General features: G+C 41.5%; 1 long non-coding RNA gene and 2 gene segments (V, D, J or C); 2 read left to right on the forward strand and 1 right to left on the reverse strand.

Annotated features, from left to right (window-relative positions):
- LOC309699550 (Ig kappa-b4 chain C region-like) overlaps window positions 1-18,253 on the forward strand; it is a 51,468-nt gene that overhangs the window by 12,044 nt on the left and 21,171 nt on the right.
- LOC309699662 lies at window positions 206-942 on the reverse strand. Its single transcript, XR_014274428.1, has 2 exons — window positions 838-942; window positions 206-454 (listed from the first exon to the last, which is right to left on the reverse strand). It is a non-coding gene; the product is annotated as an uncharacterized lncRNA (long non-coding RNA).
- On the forward strand, window positions 7,351-15,502 carry LOC309698161 (Ig kappa-b4 chain C region-like). The segment is given in 3 exons: window positions 7,351-7,413; window positions 14,047-14,128; window positions 15,025-15,502.

Consider the following 18,253-nt stretch of genomic DNA (forward strand, 5'->3'; position numbering starts at 1 on the left):
ACTCTTATTTAGTGTTAAACACCAAATCTGTCTGGAGTTGATAATTTAACACTTAGTGTTAAGAGTTTATATATTAACTCTCAAAGAGTATTTTAGTTTAACTACGTAAGAGTTATCTTCTACTTCATTCTAAAAAGCGGGAATTTTACTGTTCTGAACTTCTAGAAATTTCTTTTGGAAATAAACATTTACTAAAAAGATGCAATGGTTTTTGAAAAACATTTATTCTGAACTGTGCACCACAATTTCAAAACATTTTCTGAAAGATGTAACAGTATACATGTTCTCACTTTCATTAGAATTGTGTTTATCAAAAGGTCTGACATGGTAAATGCAAATAACAGCATTCTCATCACTTATTTCTTCAATACAATATGCATGTCCTTCATTCATCACTTTGTGGAACTTCAACACACTTCTGCTCTCCCCCATATTCCATCTTCACAAGCATATCCTGTGTGGAGATTGAATAAAAATTAGTTGACACTAATGCTAACGTAGAATCCAGTCAGGACGTCTGCTACTGCTGTTTGCTCGTTTTTTGTTTTTTTTTTATGGGCGATTGTTTTCAGGCTTCATGTAGCACCATTATACCAACATTTCACATTCTAGACATTGTTTTAGGTGTATTTGACCAAAAGTTTGACTGAAAATTCACATGCAAGCTTTTTTTCAAGGCTGTGGTATTTATACCTTTCAGCTAGCTAAAACAGAATGTTATGCTATCACCGAGCAACATGGCTAATGCCTTTCACACAGCTTCGTCTCAACTCCAAAGAGCCACAGAAGTAAAAGCTCATGATAATAATTGAAACAATCTTTGAAAAAATGACTTACCAAGCATGGCAAACAACTCAAATATGTAGAGCAAAATGTTCCGAAACGGCTTCACTTCAGCTTCGATTGGAGCCGTGCTGGGGGCGGAGTCTGTGAATTTACTCTGTTGGTGTCATAGCTCCTGTAGGAGTTCAGAGTTAAGAGGTCAAGAGTTAATGTTTCCATTGTAACACCTCCAGATTTGACAGAGAAACACTCATTTTTAACACTTGATTTTAACTACTATCATTTTACACCTCAGAGTTACATTAAAAGAATGTGACTCTGCTTAGAGTAAAATTAACTCTACTTTTGCAAGAAGACTATTAACACCAAAACATTTAACACTTTTGAATTTGCTGTGTACAGCCTCCCCCACCAACAAACAGGCTGGAGAGGTGGTCAGAGACAAAGGAATGTCTTTGACCATGCTGCTTGAACTAAGTCTTACATATTTAAGTAACACAATGACAACATTTAACAATTTGACTCCAACAGTCCCCCCTTTTTGTCAACTTTGTACTTAAATTTCCACTTATGCACCCTTGTGTTTGACAGTTCAGTATAGGCTTCATTCACACACAGCTCCTCACATCATTCACTTCCTACTGCTGCAAAAGTTCACAGTTAATACATGTACGAAACGTGCTTAGCAATTATCCTACTTCTCATTCATCTCACACACAGGAAACTACATCCTGCAAGGAAACAAATGAATGTCAACAGTCAAAAACAAGAATCAACGTTCTCAAAAGAATATGCCACTACAATCCAAATGTATGCAGACATAGGCATTCAAACACATCCGTTGGTTTTTGGTTTGTCCATGTGGCTTCCAGCTATCTTCAAAGCTGTAGCCTGGTCAACACTCCTCTTTATGACCCCTTTCAAACCCCCAAATCTTCTCACTGTAGACACCCTGTGGGGTGATCGAGTCACCTGGTGAATCATCTGCATTTACAACTCCTCTCCTTTCCTGTTGTCACTGCAGAAAAAGTTTTTTAAAGGAAATTGGATCAAGTTGTTTATGATCTTCTCCCCCCTTTTTGAGTCATGTCCACCCATGGCTCAAAAGTCCAACCAACTTATATAAGTGTACATGATGTAAATGTAAACAAAAGAAAGCCCCTTTGACTGTCTGGCTTTTTCTTCATAATGATAGCCATATTAGGACACATAAAGGCAATGGTTATATATCTATATATTTTAGCACAAATGACAATATAAAAAATATCAATCCTAACAATGTCCATGTGTCAAAGTAACTGAGAATAAAAAACAGAAACATGAAGGAGATATTCCTGCCCTGGCTTTTTATAGCAGATAATCTTAAAACTATTTTGCAATTTTGCATAATTTTAAAAAGTTTACATTTCTTCAGTATTGAACAGCAGAAAATAGGCTTTCTTGTCCGAGGTCATTGAAGTAAAAGAAAAAAAGAAAAAAACACAGAGGCTGACAGAGCTGTAAACAACGGTAGACTGGTGGGTAATAAGCGAAGGAATAATGCAGAAAACAGAGATTTGAGACGGGAAACTGTTCTTGAAGTACAGAGAGAGAGAGAGCTGTGCATGAAGTGTGATTTTTATCTTGGTGGAAACAAAACAGTAAAGTAAGAGGGAATTCATGACGATGTTTATCAGATGTGAATAGTTTGTTGCTTCTTTTGCTGCTGGTTCAGTCAATTTTGCTTGGAGAGAGACAAAACTTGCAGCTCAGAATCAGCACAAAAAAGACGTAAACAGCGCGGACCCGACGCATCAGAATCAGTGAGCTGTCGGCTTTCAGCCCGATGGCGTGTCCGTCTACGTGCCGTCGTGTGAGAAAGCAGAGAAAGCTGATTCTGATGCGTCAGGTCCGCGCTGTGTGTTTACGCTGTGTGTCTTTGTGTGGAATCCGTTTACCTGCTCTCATTTACTGTTTGGTGGTTGATAAAATACTTTTGTGATCTTTAACCTGAGATTCCGGCGTTTCTGGGAAAATAGATTTATGTTTAAAACTCGATTTAGGATTTAATGAATCAATGTCGCTTTATTCAAGCTACTCACCTCTCTCTATCTGCCTGTACTTTCAAACGTACAGACGGACTACATGAATATCTGAACTACGACCAATCAGAGAGGTCCCACCCCTGATTATCTCTGATTGGTTTAGACCACGATAGGAGCATAATGTGTGTCGGTTGTTGACCACAGGGAGAGTTTCAGAGTTGCAGAGTGTTTTTTTATTTATTTATTTTACTCGAATAGTTGGTCGTACCGCTGCGACCTGAGATTACTTTTAATCGCACTTGCAACCAAATTGGTTGCACTCTACAGCCCTGCATTACATTCAATATTTCTAACTTAGCTTTGCTCCAGTGGTAATTAGAGTGAAAGGACTTGAAACTCAAAGTTTTACTCGTCTCTGTAAAACAAATTATTCATACCACCTTTACTTAACAGGAGCTTTACTGTGATAGTTTTAATACATTCTTCTATATTTAGTATGGTTTTAATATTTTCGTATTTTAAATTACGCAGGATATATGATAAAACAATAATTTACTTGCAAAGGGTTTTAATTTCTACACAAATACTTTCATTATGTGGAAAAAAAGTATTTGAGATGGAATTGTTTTATTTGATCTGAGAACAAAAAGAAATTGTTCATTGTTAATATATTTAGATCATATAAACAATATACAGGTACATTTAGCAAAGAAAGTAAGAGAGAAAAAATACTACAGACGGGCATCTGAGGGTGAGGGGAGCGTGCCAAGCTCCAATCGACAGCACAGAGGGAGTTCAATGATGGCATCATGATTCTGTGAGCAGCACAGAAACCAGAAGCTAGGGTGGTGATGGGGAATGACCGACGGCAATTTCCTATGAACATCACCTAATGCTGTGTCACTGTGCTAAGCATACTTTGACAATCTGAAGAGGGTCTTCCTTTGTGTCATTGTTGTTGTCATTTGCATCATGACCACTTCTACAAGACTGCTAAAGTGATTCAACAGGTGGGATCATAACAGCAGTAAAACAACTGGATCCAATACCCTTTCCGAGAAAGGTTTTCTGCAGAGATAAAAAGGACAATAGAGGAGTCCTAAGTATTCCCCCCACAGGAAGAATGCCTGAAGTGAGGCGATGAGGGTTGATAGAGGCCATAAAAAGGGGCTCTATCATATAATCATATATGCTTAGAGGTATCAATTGTATAATGATAGAGGTCTGATCCTTGGTAGTCTGCAAAGACTATTCCAGAGTGTTCTGGCATGCACACACATCCTAAGGTCATGAGTGAGGTCGTACCTTCTTTATATAGTATGGGAGGACACCTACTCTGTATCTGTTTAAGTATAAGAGCCTTTTGTTTAGGTGGACCGCTGGACTCCTGGCACCAGCTTACACACACACACACACACACACACACACACACACACACACACACACACACACACACACACACACACACATACATACAGTGCCTTGTCTTTGTAACCAAGGGGGGTTTACGAGGGGAGGTACTATTGTATTGTGTGAACTGTTTTCCCAATAGCAAGCGGAGGCCGTCGTTGGGGTCATTTTGTGGTAGACACCGACGAGGCCTCCATTGCAAATAAATCGATCGATCGCTGACTGTCTCGTTTTCTTCATGATGAATACGTCTCTAAACCAGCGGGGCTTGTGGAAACACAGACCCAACAACACCCAGGTAGAAGACGAGTATTAATAACTGACTGCACACTTATTTCCACACTGTCATCCTCGAGTAGGTGAGAGGGAACGAAGTCTTGCCCCAAAGACATTTTGTAGGTTTGCTGGCTCCTTAGAGTACGAGCACCTGGATGAGTGAGAGCCTTCACAGATCTATTTTCAAGCTGAGCTCAAAGGTCAAAGCCAAGCTTTTTTCAATACACTGCTCAGCTTTCTTTATCATAATCGTACACATCATGGTTTTGGGAGCTTCATTTCAGAGAAATAATTTTTGCAAGATGAGAGATTGTTTCCCGAGACTTTCTCCAACTTTTCCTTGCTGTGCAAAAAATGATGGTATTTGTTTAAGAGATCTACAGTGTGTGTGTGTGTGTGTGTGTGTGTGTGTGTGTGTGTGTGTGTGTCCTCAGTGAACTGTATCAGTCTCTGCAGTATCTTCCAGCTGCAGCAGTCACTTCAGTTTCTGTTCAGTCTGACTGAGGGAGGTTTTTGTACAACTGTTTTTCACTGCGTGCTCACCCACAGACTGTTAGGATAGTGCCAACACATACAGTAATAAACTGCTGCATCTTCAGCCTGGACTCCACTGATGGTCAGAGTGAAGTCAGAGTTTGATCCACTGCCTGTAAAACGAGCTGGAATCCCTGATACTCGAGTGGTAGCACCATAAATGAGCAGTTTAGGAACTCCTCCATCTTTCTGTTGGTACCAGGATAAATAGTTGTTGCCATAAACATTCTGACTGGTCGTACACTTGATGCTCACAGTTCCTCCCACAGCAGAGCTCACTGCTCCAGGCTGAGTCACTGTGATCTGTCCTCTGGACTCTGAGGACACAGAGACAAAAACATAAAGCAGCTTCATGGTTTTGTGGGCTTCATTTCAGAGGGACAGATGTTGATAGAGGAGAGGAGTTTGATTCTCTGGACTTTACCTGTGAAGCAGCAGCAGAGGAGAGTCCAGATGAGGACGCAGATCAAAGTCATGTTTTTGATGAGGAGGATTTCTGTGGCTTCTGTTGTGATGAAGGACAACTGTCAGTCATCCAGTGTTCAACTCTCAGGACTATAAACTCTCCCAGAGCACTGGAGCATGGTGCTGCTGATGCAAAGTGCCTCTCTATGGAAATCATCTGACTGAATACAACAGCTACTTGGCTGAAATAGTTGATGCTGTTTATCAGTTAATCAGTTTTTCACAATGTTCACTGTAATTTGTTTCAAAAGAACGATTTTCTTGGAAAGGAGATTTCCTCACCCCAATCCAAGTGTTGGCCAATCAGGAATGTGCAGGGTGCCAGTTTAGCTCAGTGGGTCATGGGAGGGGGCAGCAGCCTGGATTTGAGTATAACCTGTGGCCCTTTTATGAACATAGTTTCTGAGAATCTTCAACCTGAAAGAAGTTAGAAAATGACCTGTCAACAAATTAAAGTGCTGTTCACATTTAAAAAATAGGCCAGAATAAATAGAAAAGTCTATGTTTTTCAAACTACACCTGTGCATGCAAACATGGCCTCAAAAGTGAAAGACATTTCAAACAAATTTTAAAAAAAGGAACAATTTGTAAAAGTTATTTTAGAGTTTTGAAAAACTCACTCAGTACAAAAAACCTTGCAGTGATTCACATTGATGCACGATGCTGACCACAGGGTGGAAAAGTTAAACATGACCACAGCGCACATATCACTTGTTAAAATGTTTTGTAGAATAACAGGACAACCTGTGAGACTGGAAAGACTCGACTTTCATGTCCTGAACATGTTATTTTCTGTTTTGTGATGTAGTGTGTAATGCTCAGCAGTATTATCATTTTAACTGGTTCTGTGCATGATGTAAAGCAGTCTTTCTCAAACTGTGGTACACATACCACAAGTGGTACTTGGCCTCTCTCTGGTGGTACGCGAGAAATCTCCATATTTTTTTAAGATTAAATAATATACCATTGTGGAGGTATGCAAAGATGACACGAGCGTTCCCGAGGCTCTTCTGGGAGCCGGAGTCAACCAGAAAACGTCTCCCCGAGTATGAGTCCTCCATGAAGTGCAGCCTTTCCTTGTCGCCAGCGGTCACAGCCGCTACAGGCAGCCCAGGGAAATGGCGGGCTCATTTCTGCGGCACAGCACTGTCACGCTGATGGTAAAAACACAACCCTTTTCCATGACACCGCGATCCCAGCCACTATCGATGAGTTGGAGGCCCCCGGGAGAATCGGTGGGGGCGTGGGAGAGTCGGGAATTATCGTCTCGATGCCAAAGCTCCTGGTAGCCAGGAGAATGTGATCCACTTCTTCTGCAAGTGACTGGTAATCCTTCGCACCCAGCAGTGGGGAGTTGTCAAGGCCAACTCAAGGAAGACGTGAGTGAAGAGGAATCCGCCGTCATCCGTTCCTAGCAAGGACAGCGTGCTCTCCATGAGTTCGAGAGCGGTACCATCACCCAGGCCAGAGAGAGAGAGAGGAGTTTCTCAGCCCGCTCTGCATCGGAGGGGGAGTAGTGCTGCAGCAGCAGCACCTTCAGAGCGGTGTATTTCCCTTTGATAGGGGGGGATCTCGGAGGAGGGTCATCACAAAACAGTAGGCAAAACTGACGTGAATACAGTGCTTTATTTACAGTGCCTAGTTTAATTACAATGCAGGAACTATAAAGGCTACAAACTGTGAACTATGAAACGTGAAACTCAGACAGTGTGCTATGACTAGATGCAAGAGTTTAAGTACAGATCCTGGGGAGGGAAAAAGGGGCGGCGGCCTGGGTGGAGTTACACAGTCACTATAATGAGAAGAGACAGCCAGTCAGTGGCAGTCTAGTGAATCACAGCCATTTGATTAAACTATGATGGTTATGGCTTATGCATTGCAGGGGCAGGCATCGCACAAGGAGGGTGTCCAGGGGGTCCGGGTGAGGAGTGGTGGGGAGAGAGTCCGGAATATACTTGGAGCAACGGCCCTGGCAGGGAGGCAGATGAAGGGCCACAATGAAGGGAGTTCAACCTGATAGCAGAAACCCAGTGTCCAGACAGAGATGCATCTCTCCTGTTTGTAAAGCATGACAGCCAGGCAGGTACTAAGACAGGGAGAAAACACTGAGTAGAAATGCAGATGTTAGGGAAACTCTCAAGAGCTTTGCGGCCTAGCACTAACGTGGGTTAGCTGAGGATCTGGCAGAGGTCTGTTGTGAGTGCTGGTCTTAAATGCTGGTGACTTGCAGTCAGGTTTGAAGGCTGATGGGAGTCTCCGCCTGAAGGTGGAGCCCAGTAGAGTGGAAAAACCCCGCACTCACCCGGACCATGACAGTTAAAACGTAAGATAAGATAAGATAAGATAAGATAAGATACCTTTATTAGTCCCACAAGGGGAAATTTCATGTTAAGGCTGCTGACGTATTGCACGCAATGGCAGCGCCATCTTACCCTCCAACCATACATACATTACCCAAAAACATCACATGGGGAAGACAGGTCAGAGAGGTATAACATGGAAAATGCACCACATGAGGAAAGATAAGGAGAAAAAAATAACTCCCCCCAGACTGAGCTCCAACAGGGAGATCAGTTTGAGAACAGAAAAAAACACCTCTGCACATGAAAAAACTCTTAATACACCAAAGAAACACAAGAAACAGGGGAGGGTAAAGGGTGAGAGACAACCAGTGTAGACAGTACATCCGGGCCTGTGTGCGCTGGTCTCCTTGATCCACCGTCAGCATCAGAGGGGAATAAGCGTCAAAGGCGTTTGGAGGGGGGATGAGTGTACATCTGCATGTGTATATATGTCTGTGTCTGTATGTGTGTGTGTCCAGAGTTCAGCTGAGACAGTGTCCTTCGCCCTGCCAGGCTAAGTAAACAGTCTTCCAGCCAACCCAGGTGGCCTTGCATGGAATGGGAAGAACAGACTAAACACAGTCGTTATCAGGGAGTTGTTGTTCAGCTCCAGCCTTGAGACCACAGCTGGCACAGAAGGGGTATCCGCATGAAGTGATGGTGGTTTTTACTTTAGTGCGAACAGCTCATATGAATTTCAAAGCTGCTCTAACAGTCCAACACTGGTCTCTCAATCTCCCGTTGGAGAGCCGTGAGCTTCTCCATGATGTTATCAACCTTACGTTCCGTGATGTCGTCATTCTTGTGCTCAAAGAGCCGATTCTGAGAACTCACGACCGCAGTGAGCTGCTCCAAGATGTGATCCAGTTTGTGCACAGAGGTCTTATTCTGAGTATTCACGGCAGCCGTAAGCTTCTCCAAGATCTTATCCATGCTGCACTCAATGAGCCCATTTTGAGAAACTCACGCCTCGTCCCATCGTTTCAATCCCAGCGGGCAGCCTTGTGGGGGTTTGAACAGCCGGTTCCGCTTTCTTAATTCTTCGATAAGTCAGGGCCAAGCCAGCTCCGATCAGCCAGAACCCTGTTATCATGGTTCCGAATAGGTAGATATCTTCAGCACTCAGGCTCACCCAAGCCCAGAATAGTTTGGATCCAGAAGCAGGGTTCATATGTCATCACTTGGTGTTCGCTCGCTCTGCGGTAGAGTATCACTTCCTGTTCCTGCTCAAACACAGTGGTGTTTCTGAGTAGCTTATTTGCTTAGCAATTTAATTAACAACTTTTAAATACATTCTTTTTCATAGTATAATCTTCACGTGCTTCATCCGAAGCACACTTTCTGTGTACTCACTACCTAATTTATAGCCAAACTATTCACTCACTGTCTCTGTACTGTTTCACTAGCCTAGCTTAGCTTAGCTCGTAGCCGACTCGTTAGCACCATGGCTACTTCACCTGTCCCTCCTGCACTTTCTTGCTCATTGTGTCAGATGTTTAGTTACTCCTCGGCCTCCTTTAGCAGTAATGATATCTGTAACAAATGTAGCATATTTGCAGCGCTGGAGGCCAGGATTACTGAATTGGAGACTCGGTTTCGCACCCTTCATTCACCCATAGCTAGCCAGGCCCCTGTAGCTGGTGCAGCCGAAGATAGCGTAGGCCCCGCTAGCTGTTCCCTGGCAGACCCCAAGCAGCTGGGGAAAGAGGGCGGCTGGGTCACGGTGAGGAGGAAGCATAGTCCTAAACAGAAGCCCCAGGTATACCACCAACCCGTTCATGTGTCTAACCGTTTTTCCCCACTCGGCGACACACCCGCCGGGGGTCAAACTCTGGTAATTGGTGATTCTGTTCTCAGACATGTGAAGCTAGAGACACCGGCAACCATAGTCAATTGTCTTCCAGGGGCCAGAGCAGGCGACATTGAAGGAAATTTAAAACTGCTGGCTAAGGGTAAATGTAAATTCAGTAAGATCATAATTCACGTCGGCAGTAATGACACCTGGTTACGCCAATCGGAGGTCACTAAAATCAATATTGAATTGGTGTGCAGCTTTGCCAAAACAATGTTGGACTCTGTAGTTTTCTCTGGTCCCCTCCCCAATCAGACCAGGAGTGACATGTTTAGCCGCATGTTCTCCTTAAATTGCTGGCTGTCTGAGTGGTGTCCCAGAAACGATGTGGGCTTCATAGATAATTGGCAAACCTTCTGGAGGAAACCTGGTCTTGTTAGGAGAGACGGCATCCATCCCACTTTGGATGGAGCAGCTCTCATTTCTAGAAATATGGACAAATTTATTAAACCCCCCAAAATATGACTATCCAGAGTTGGGACCAGGAAGCAGAGTTGCAGTTTTACACGCCTCTCTGCAGCTTCTCTCCTCCTGCTACCCCCCCAAAAACCCATCTCCATAGAGACTGTGTCAGCTCCCAAACAGACAAAAAACAAACTAAAAACCAGCAACAAACAACTTATATTGAATTCAAAATCCTGCCCCTCACATACAAGGTCTTAAATAATCAGGCCCCATCTTATCTTAATGACCTTGTAGTACCATATCACCCTATTAGAGCACTTCGCTCTCGCTCTGCAGGCCTACTTGTTGTTCCTAGAGTATTTAAAAGTAGAATGGGAGGCAGAGCCTTCAGTTTTCAGGCCCCTCTTCTGTGGAACCAGCTTCCAGTTTGGATTCAGGAGACAGACACGATCTCTACTTTCAAGATTAGGCTTAAAACTTTCCTTTTTGCTAAAGCATATAGTTAGGGCTGGACCAGGTGACCCTGAATCCTCCCTTAGTTATGCTGCAATAGACATGGGCTGCCGGGGGATTCCCATGATGCATTGAGTTTTTCCTTTCCAGTCACCTTTCTCGCTCACTATGTATTAACAGACCTCTCTGCATTGAATCATATCTGTTATTAACCTCTGTCTCTCTTCCACAGCATGTCTTTATCCTGTCTTCCTTCTCTCACCCCAACCGGTCGCAGCAGATGGCCCCGCCCCTCCCTGAGCCTGGTTCTGCCGGAGGTTTCTTCCTGTTAAAAGGGAGTTTTTCCTTCCCACTGTTGCCAAAGTGCTTGCTCATAGGGGGTCATATGATTGTTGGGTTTTTCTCTGTATCTATGAAGCGCCTTGAGGCGACTTATGTTGTGATTTGGCGCTATATAAATAAAATTGAATTGAATTGAATTGAATCACTTAAAGATTGGATATCCCACCTGCTGTGAATGTTTTAATGCAGTACAGTTGTTGTTATTATCATTTGTCACATCCTGTTTGTGACAGCTAAAATAAATAACATTCATATAAGAAATAAAATTGTCTCGTGTAAACTGTGTGGTGCTACAGTGGCTTTTCCACATTTTGTCACATTACAGCCACAAACATGAATCAATTTTATTGGACTTCCAGGTGAAAGACCAACACAAAGTGGTGCACACGTGAGAAGTGGAACGAAAATCATACATGATTCCAAACATTTTTTACAAATAAATAACTGCAAAGTGGGGTGTGCGTAATTATTCAGCCCCCTTTGGTCTGAGTGCAGTCAGTTGCACATAGACGTTGCCTGATGAGTGCTAATGACTAAATAGATGCACCTGTGTGTAATCTAATGTCAGTACAAATACAGCTGCTCTGTGACAGCCTCAGAGGTTGTCTAAGAGAATATTGGGAGCAACAACAACACCATGAAGTCCAAAGAACACACCAGACAGGTCAGAGATGAAGTTATTGAGAAATCTAAAGCAGGCTTAGGCTACAAAAAGATTTCCCAAGCCTCCAACATCCCACGGAGCACTGTTCAAGCCATCATTCAGAAATGGAAGGAGTATGGCACAACTGTAAACCTACCAAGACAAGGCCGTCCACCTAAACTCACAGGCCGAACAAGGAGAGCGCTGATCAGAAATGCAGCCAAGAGGCCCATGGTGACTCTGGACGAGCTGCAGAGATCTACAGCTCAGGTGGGGGAATCTGTCCATAGGACAACTATTAGTGGTGCACTGCACAAAGTTGGCCTTTATGGAAGAGTGGCAAGAAGAAAGCCATTGTTAACAGAAAACCATAAGAAGTCCCGTTTGCAGTTTGCCACAAGCCATGTGGGGGACACAGCAAACATGTGGAAGAAGCTGCTCTGGTCAGATGAGACCAAAATGGAACTTTTTGGCCAAAATGCAAAACGCTATGTGTGGCGGAAAACTAACACTGCACATCACTCTGAACACACCATCCCCACTGTCAGATATGGTGGTGGCAGCATCATGCTCTGGGGAGGCTTCTCTTCAGCAGGGACAGGGAAGCTGGTCAGAGTTGATGGGAAGATGGATGGAGCCAAATACAGAGCACTCTTGGAAGAAAACCTCTTGGAGTCTGCAAAAGACTTGAGACTGGGGCGGAGGTTCACCTTCCAGCAGGACAACCACCCTAAACATAAAGCCAGGCCAACAATGGTTTAAAACAAAACATGTCCATGTGTTAGAATGGCCCAGTCAAAGTCCAGATCTAAATCCAATCGAGAATCTGTGGCAAGATCTGAAAACTGCTGTTCACAAACGCTGTCCATCTGATCTGACTGAGCTGGAGCTGTTTTGCAAAGAAGAATGGGCAAAGATTTCAGTCTGTAGATGTGCAAAGCTGGTAGAGACAGACCCTAAAAGACTGGCAGCTGGAACTGCAGCAAAAGCTGGTTCTACAAAGTATTGACTCAGGGGGCTGAATAATTACGCACACCCCACTTTGCAGTTATTTATTCGTAAAAAATGTTTGGAATCATGTATGATTTTGTTCCACTTCTCACGTGTGCACCACTTTGTGTTGGTCTTTCACCTGGAATTCCAATAAAATTGATTCATGTTTGTGGCTGAAATGTGACAAAATGTGGAAAAGTTCGAATACTTTTGCAAGCCACTGTAAATAGGCCTATACTGCTGTACTTTAATGTCAGTCATAAGGGTGGTACTTCAAGAGACATATGTTATGAGGTGGTCCTCACTGTGAAAAGTTTGAGAACCACTGATCTAAAGACACTGAGTGTTTGTGAGAACACGTAAAACTGTTTTGATGTATTTGTGCAGTTTGAGGTTTTGTGAATGTAGATTGAAAATTCAATTTAATGTTTAGAGTTTTGAGGAAGAAGGTGGAAGTGTCGTGGTCCGGAGTCTGTGGACTCCATGTTTATGTTTTAGGTTAATTAATATTCTGTGGTTTTGTTTATTTTGGGTTATTTGTGATTGTTCAGAGTTTAATGTTCTCTGTTCCTCGATTGTGTTTTGCTTAGTATTTTTGGTTCTATGGTAATGTTTTCAGGTTACATCCTCCCAGTCTCGTCTAATTAGAATCAACTCTTCCTCCTGTCTGCCATTTCCTTGTTTCCTTGTGTGTGTATATTAGTGTGTGTTTGCCTCTTTGCTCTTTGTTGGAGCATCTGCGTCTCACTGGTGTTTCATCCGCATCTCGTTTCCTGCTGGCCATCCCCTGTGTTGTCTCAGTCTCCTCACGTTTCAGGTTTGGTTTGTAGTTTTCCCAAAGTTTTGTTCACGCCATACCCGTTCCTGTTATGTGCTTCACTTACGTTAAATAAAACTCACTCCCTGAATCTGAGTCTGCGTTTGGGTCCTTCCAATAAAACCTGCAGCTGTGACAGGGAGCTTTTGTAGTGATGTATCTTAACAACTATAAAATGTAAATTCTCAAATTATATTTTTGGAACTTTATTTTATTGTGTTTACTTTATTTTAATTTTAAAATTATACTATTAATATGTTATAAAGCTATGATGAAAACAATTCATATTGTTGAGTTTGTTTGTTTCAGAGTCAGAGAGCCGTGTCTCTCTACAGTCAGAGGTTTTTGTACGGCGCCTCAATGAGTTTGTATCACTGTGGTGGACTTTTGGTGGAGGAACCAGACTGGAATTTGGAAGTAAGTCGAACTTAAACCTCTTTTATATTATCAGATTTCTTTCTTGTGGTTATCTTGACTTTTCTGTTCAGTGTGCCAGAAAACAAAAATCATTAAAATAGTTTTTAGATCAATTTTCATGAAGACACAAAGTTAGCTTCAGAATAAATGTTAAAATCAATATTAACAAATAATATAAAACATCAGAGTGGACTTGAGGATTATTGAGATATTTATATGTCTGGTTAACTTTTGAGAGCTTTTGGTTTTAATTTAGTCTGTTAGAGTCAGAGAGCCGTGTCTCTCTACAGTCAGAGGTTTTTGTGCAGCGGCTCAGTGAGTTTGTATCACTGTGGTGGACTTTTGGTGGAGGAACCAGACTGGATGTTGGAAGTAAGATTATAATGTTTTTAAAGAAACTACATCGAGGTTTAAATGTTAGCTTTATAACAATGAAGTATTCATGTAGAGGTAATATTATAACCATTGTACACTGGAGGCTGACTCCATCAGCTTTAATTAGATTTTATGTCGACATTTCTGACATAAAGACGATGCATTGTGTAAATAATATAAACTGTCATCAGCCTGTGATTATTTTCTAGTTTGAAATCACAGTCACTGTTTCTAAGATGAATTAAATGTAACTGTCCTCAAGTTAAACAGAGTGAAGATAAAGATTTCTGGTCTTTTACTTAGTCAGTAAAAATGTAGAATTTGCTTAGAAATCATAAAAGCACTACAATAAATGACTGAAACTCACATGAGGTAAGTAGAAAACTTGTGTATTATACAGAACGGAGGTTTTTGAAGCTGAACATCTTGTATAATTGTTGCCATATCTGCTTCTTTTATTTCCAGAAGTTAAAGATGGGCATTTGACAGTGTGCAGCACGTCTGGTGTTTCTGTTGTAGCAGATATCATTTCAAATGTCATTAAAATCATGTAAGCAGTAAAAGAAATTAATCCACATCATTCAAGTAGTGCTATTAAGTTTCTTATCTCCAACAAGTGATGTGTTATAGATAACTGATGACTTTGAAGCTAAAATAGTTTTGTAAATGTTTCCACATCTGCTTCTTTTATTTCCAGTGTAGTTTGAACATATTTCAGCTCAAACTGTGTGATGATTCTCTCTGTGCTGATATGCATGAGAGGTTTCTTAAAGGGAAGTGAAACAATGTGTGAGTGAATGACTGGTGGAGCAGAAAAAACACCTGACAGAAACTTCTTAACGGAGAAAGTCAAATTGTGGTTCCTGTCCTCTAAGCTGATTGGTGTTTCCTAGGTGATACCCACCCAGCCCTGAAGGTGCTGGGTCCCTCCAGTGAGGAGCTGAAACAGGGGAAGGCCACGCTCATGTGTGTGGCCAACAAGGGCTTCCCCTCAGACTGGAGTCTGTCCTGGAAGGTGGATGGCAGTGGCAGCATCAGCTGGGAGGAGAGCAGGAGCCCCGTGGTGCAGGAGAACGACGGCCTCTACAGCTGGAGCAGCACCCTGAGGCTCCCTGCAGACCACTGGATAAAGGTGGGCTCTGTGACCTGTGAGGCCACCCAGGGCTCCCACACTCTGGTCTCAGAGCCACTGATGAGAGACCAGTGTCCCCAGTCCTGACCTGACTAACTGTGACTTTTATGCTGGTCTTACTTTCACACTGCATTCTGTAGCTTTTTTTTTTTTTCAATTTCTTCTCTCATTTTTCATTGCTTTGTTTAAAGTTTAAAGTTTGTTTAAAGTTTTAAAGAATAAAAAAAATCTACATTAAATAAGAATTGAGTGTTTGTCTTACTTTGTGGTGATGTCAATATTAAACTCTAAATAATGATTTCCAGGATTCTTATTGGAAACCAGTGTGCTATCTGTAGTCAATATGAGTCGGTAGAATTAAGTCACTTTGAATACATGAAGTAAAGCAAAGTTTATGTTAAAGAGTAAGTGCGAAGGGGAATTGATAAGAACTTAGAGATTATGATTTTATTACTGAGAATATTGAGCGACACCGCCGTTATTCATGCAAAGTCATTGCATGCTGTTTAATGAATGTTTCAGCATGTTGTAGCTTGTTATATAAAGCAATTTGAGTTCTCAGGTGGAGTAGAAAAGCACAATATAAGAATGAGTCAAATGATCAGTGTTGAGGTATTTTAAAGTATTCTATTATGCAGAGTACTTTTTTAAAGTAATGCAGTACATTATTTTGGTGTTTTTCTGTAAAATCACCTGAAACACACCATCTCATAACTATCATTTAACAATAAGAACTTATAGGCTACAGTCCCTCACGCCAATATAAATCCCTATCCTATCCATTCACTTAGCTTAACATCACCCTGGATTCTTTATTAGTTTAGCATTAGCATGCTGTCTGTGCAGAAGCTTGCAAGCAATCAAACTTGTGTTACCGGCATAATGTTTAGTTACTTTGTGCTTTAATAAGTACCTCTTAATATATGCTGCAGTGTTACAGTTAAATAATGGAACTATTGGTTCAAAACAATAGTGAGTAAACAGTGATCATGACTTACTTATATATATAGTAGGTGACTTATATATATGTATAGATTCTATATATTGTGCTATTTCTTACTTTTTGTGTTGTCTGCTTTTGTTACTGTTTGTACTGGAGCACTGTAACCAACATAACTGGTGCAGGAAACAAACTGGAATTTGAAATTACGTTTACACTGATTGTAAAAATTAAATATGCATAAGGGTGAATGTTAACATCTCAAAGATGTTGTATTCATATAGTAATATGAATATTCCCAGTGGAAACTTACTAAACCAGGTTTGCATAAATTTTAAATTTTATATTAATATTTCTGTCAAACTGAAATGAAAACAAGGTGATGTGTAAATATTATAAACTGTAATCATCTGTAATCATCAACTGTAAAATCAACTGTAATCATAACATAAACTGTCTGTCACGTTTAACTTGTTTCTCCCTTCTTGCTGAAAGCATCACAATAAATATTTGCATTACTGCACTCTTCATGTAATACATGGACTGATAGTGAACTTTGGTATGTACTGTGGTAGTTTTCACATTGTATATTAATTGTGCTATTTTGCCAGGTGTAATATAGATAGGTATTTGTAACATAATGTCAAAGACAAAGTTATCAGACTAGTATTGAACAGCAAAAAAGAAAAAAATCTACAAACCTGAGAAAATTGGACTTAAAGTTTCTATTGGAAGTATTTATATAAGTTATGGAGACAATTGTGACTCACTGATTTTGGTGATTTATTGTGTTTTTTTCTCTTTCTTTAAGAAATGTTTTCATAATGAGCAATATTCAGGAACTGGTTCACATGTATTTGAGCTGCTATGAAGCAGAAGTCAAAGGTCAAAATTTGATTGAATGAGATACAGATAGACTTCCAATAACAACAATAACATTTTCACTCTATCACTCTGTGTGTGTGTGTGTGTGTGTGTGTGTGTGTGTGTGTGTGTGTGTGTGTGTGTCCTCAGTGAACTGTATCAGTCTCTGCAGTATCTTCCAGCTGCAGCAGTCACTTCAGTTTCTGTTCAGTCTGACTGAGGGAGGTTTTTGTACGACTGTTTTTCACTGTGTGCTCACCCACTGACTGTTAGGATAGTGCCAACTCTGACAGTAATAAACTGCTGCATCTTCAGCCTGGACTCCACTGATGGTCAGAGTGAAGTCAGAGTTTGATCCACTGCCTGTAAAACGAGCTGGAATCCCTGATACTCGAGTGCTAGCATAGTAAATGAGCGGTTTAGGAACTCTTCCATCTTTCTGTTGGTACCAGGCTAAATGGTTGTTGCCATAAACATTCTGACTGGTCGTACACTTGATGCTCACAGATCCTCCCACAGTAGAGCTCACTGCTCCAGGCTGAGTCACTGTATATTGTCCTCTGGACTCTGAGGACACAGAGACAAAAACATAAAGCAGCTTCATGGTTTTGTGGGCTTCATTTCAGAGGGACAGATGTTGATAGAGGAGAGGAGTTTGATTCTCTGGACTTTACCTGTGAAGCAGCAGCAGAGGAGAGTCCAGATGAGGACGCAGATCAAAGTCATGTTTTTGATGAGGAGGATTTCTGTGGCTTCTGTTGTGATGAAGGACAGCTGTCAGTCATCCAGTGTTCAACTCTCAGGACTATAAACTCTCCCAGAGCACTGGAGCATGGTGCTGCTGATGCAAAGTGCCTCTATGGAAATGAACTGACTGAAAACAACAAGTAGTTGGATCAAATAGTCGATGCTGTTTATCAATTAATCAGTCAGTTTATGAAAATGTTTTCTTTCTTGTGTTTTAGGACACATCCAGACATTGATGGATGTGTGGGATTTTTAAATTTGGGTATTTTCTGCAATCTTTTACAAAAACATGTTCATTGACTGAGAGAGGCAAGAAAATGTTTCATGATCAAACCAGAGCAGTACTTTGTGATATAACCCCAAGTGTTGCCAAATGCCAACAAAACATGCAAACAATGTCTGAAGATAAAGGCACAGACATTCGTCCTTGTAAGACAAA

This window comes from Aulonocara stuartgranti (assembly GCF_965226115.1).
Source record: "Aulonocara stuartgranti genome assembly, chromosome: 22".
NCBI classification, from domain to species: domain Eukaryota; kingdom Metazoa; phylum Chordata; class Actinopteri; order Cichliformes; family Cichlidae; genus Aulonocara; species Aulonocara stuartgranti.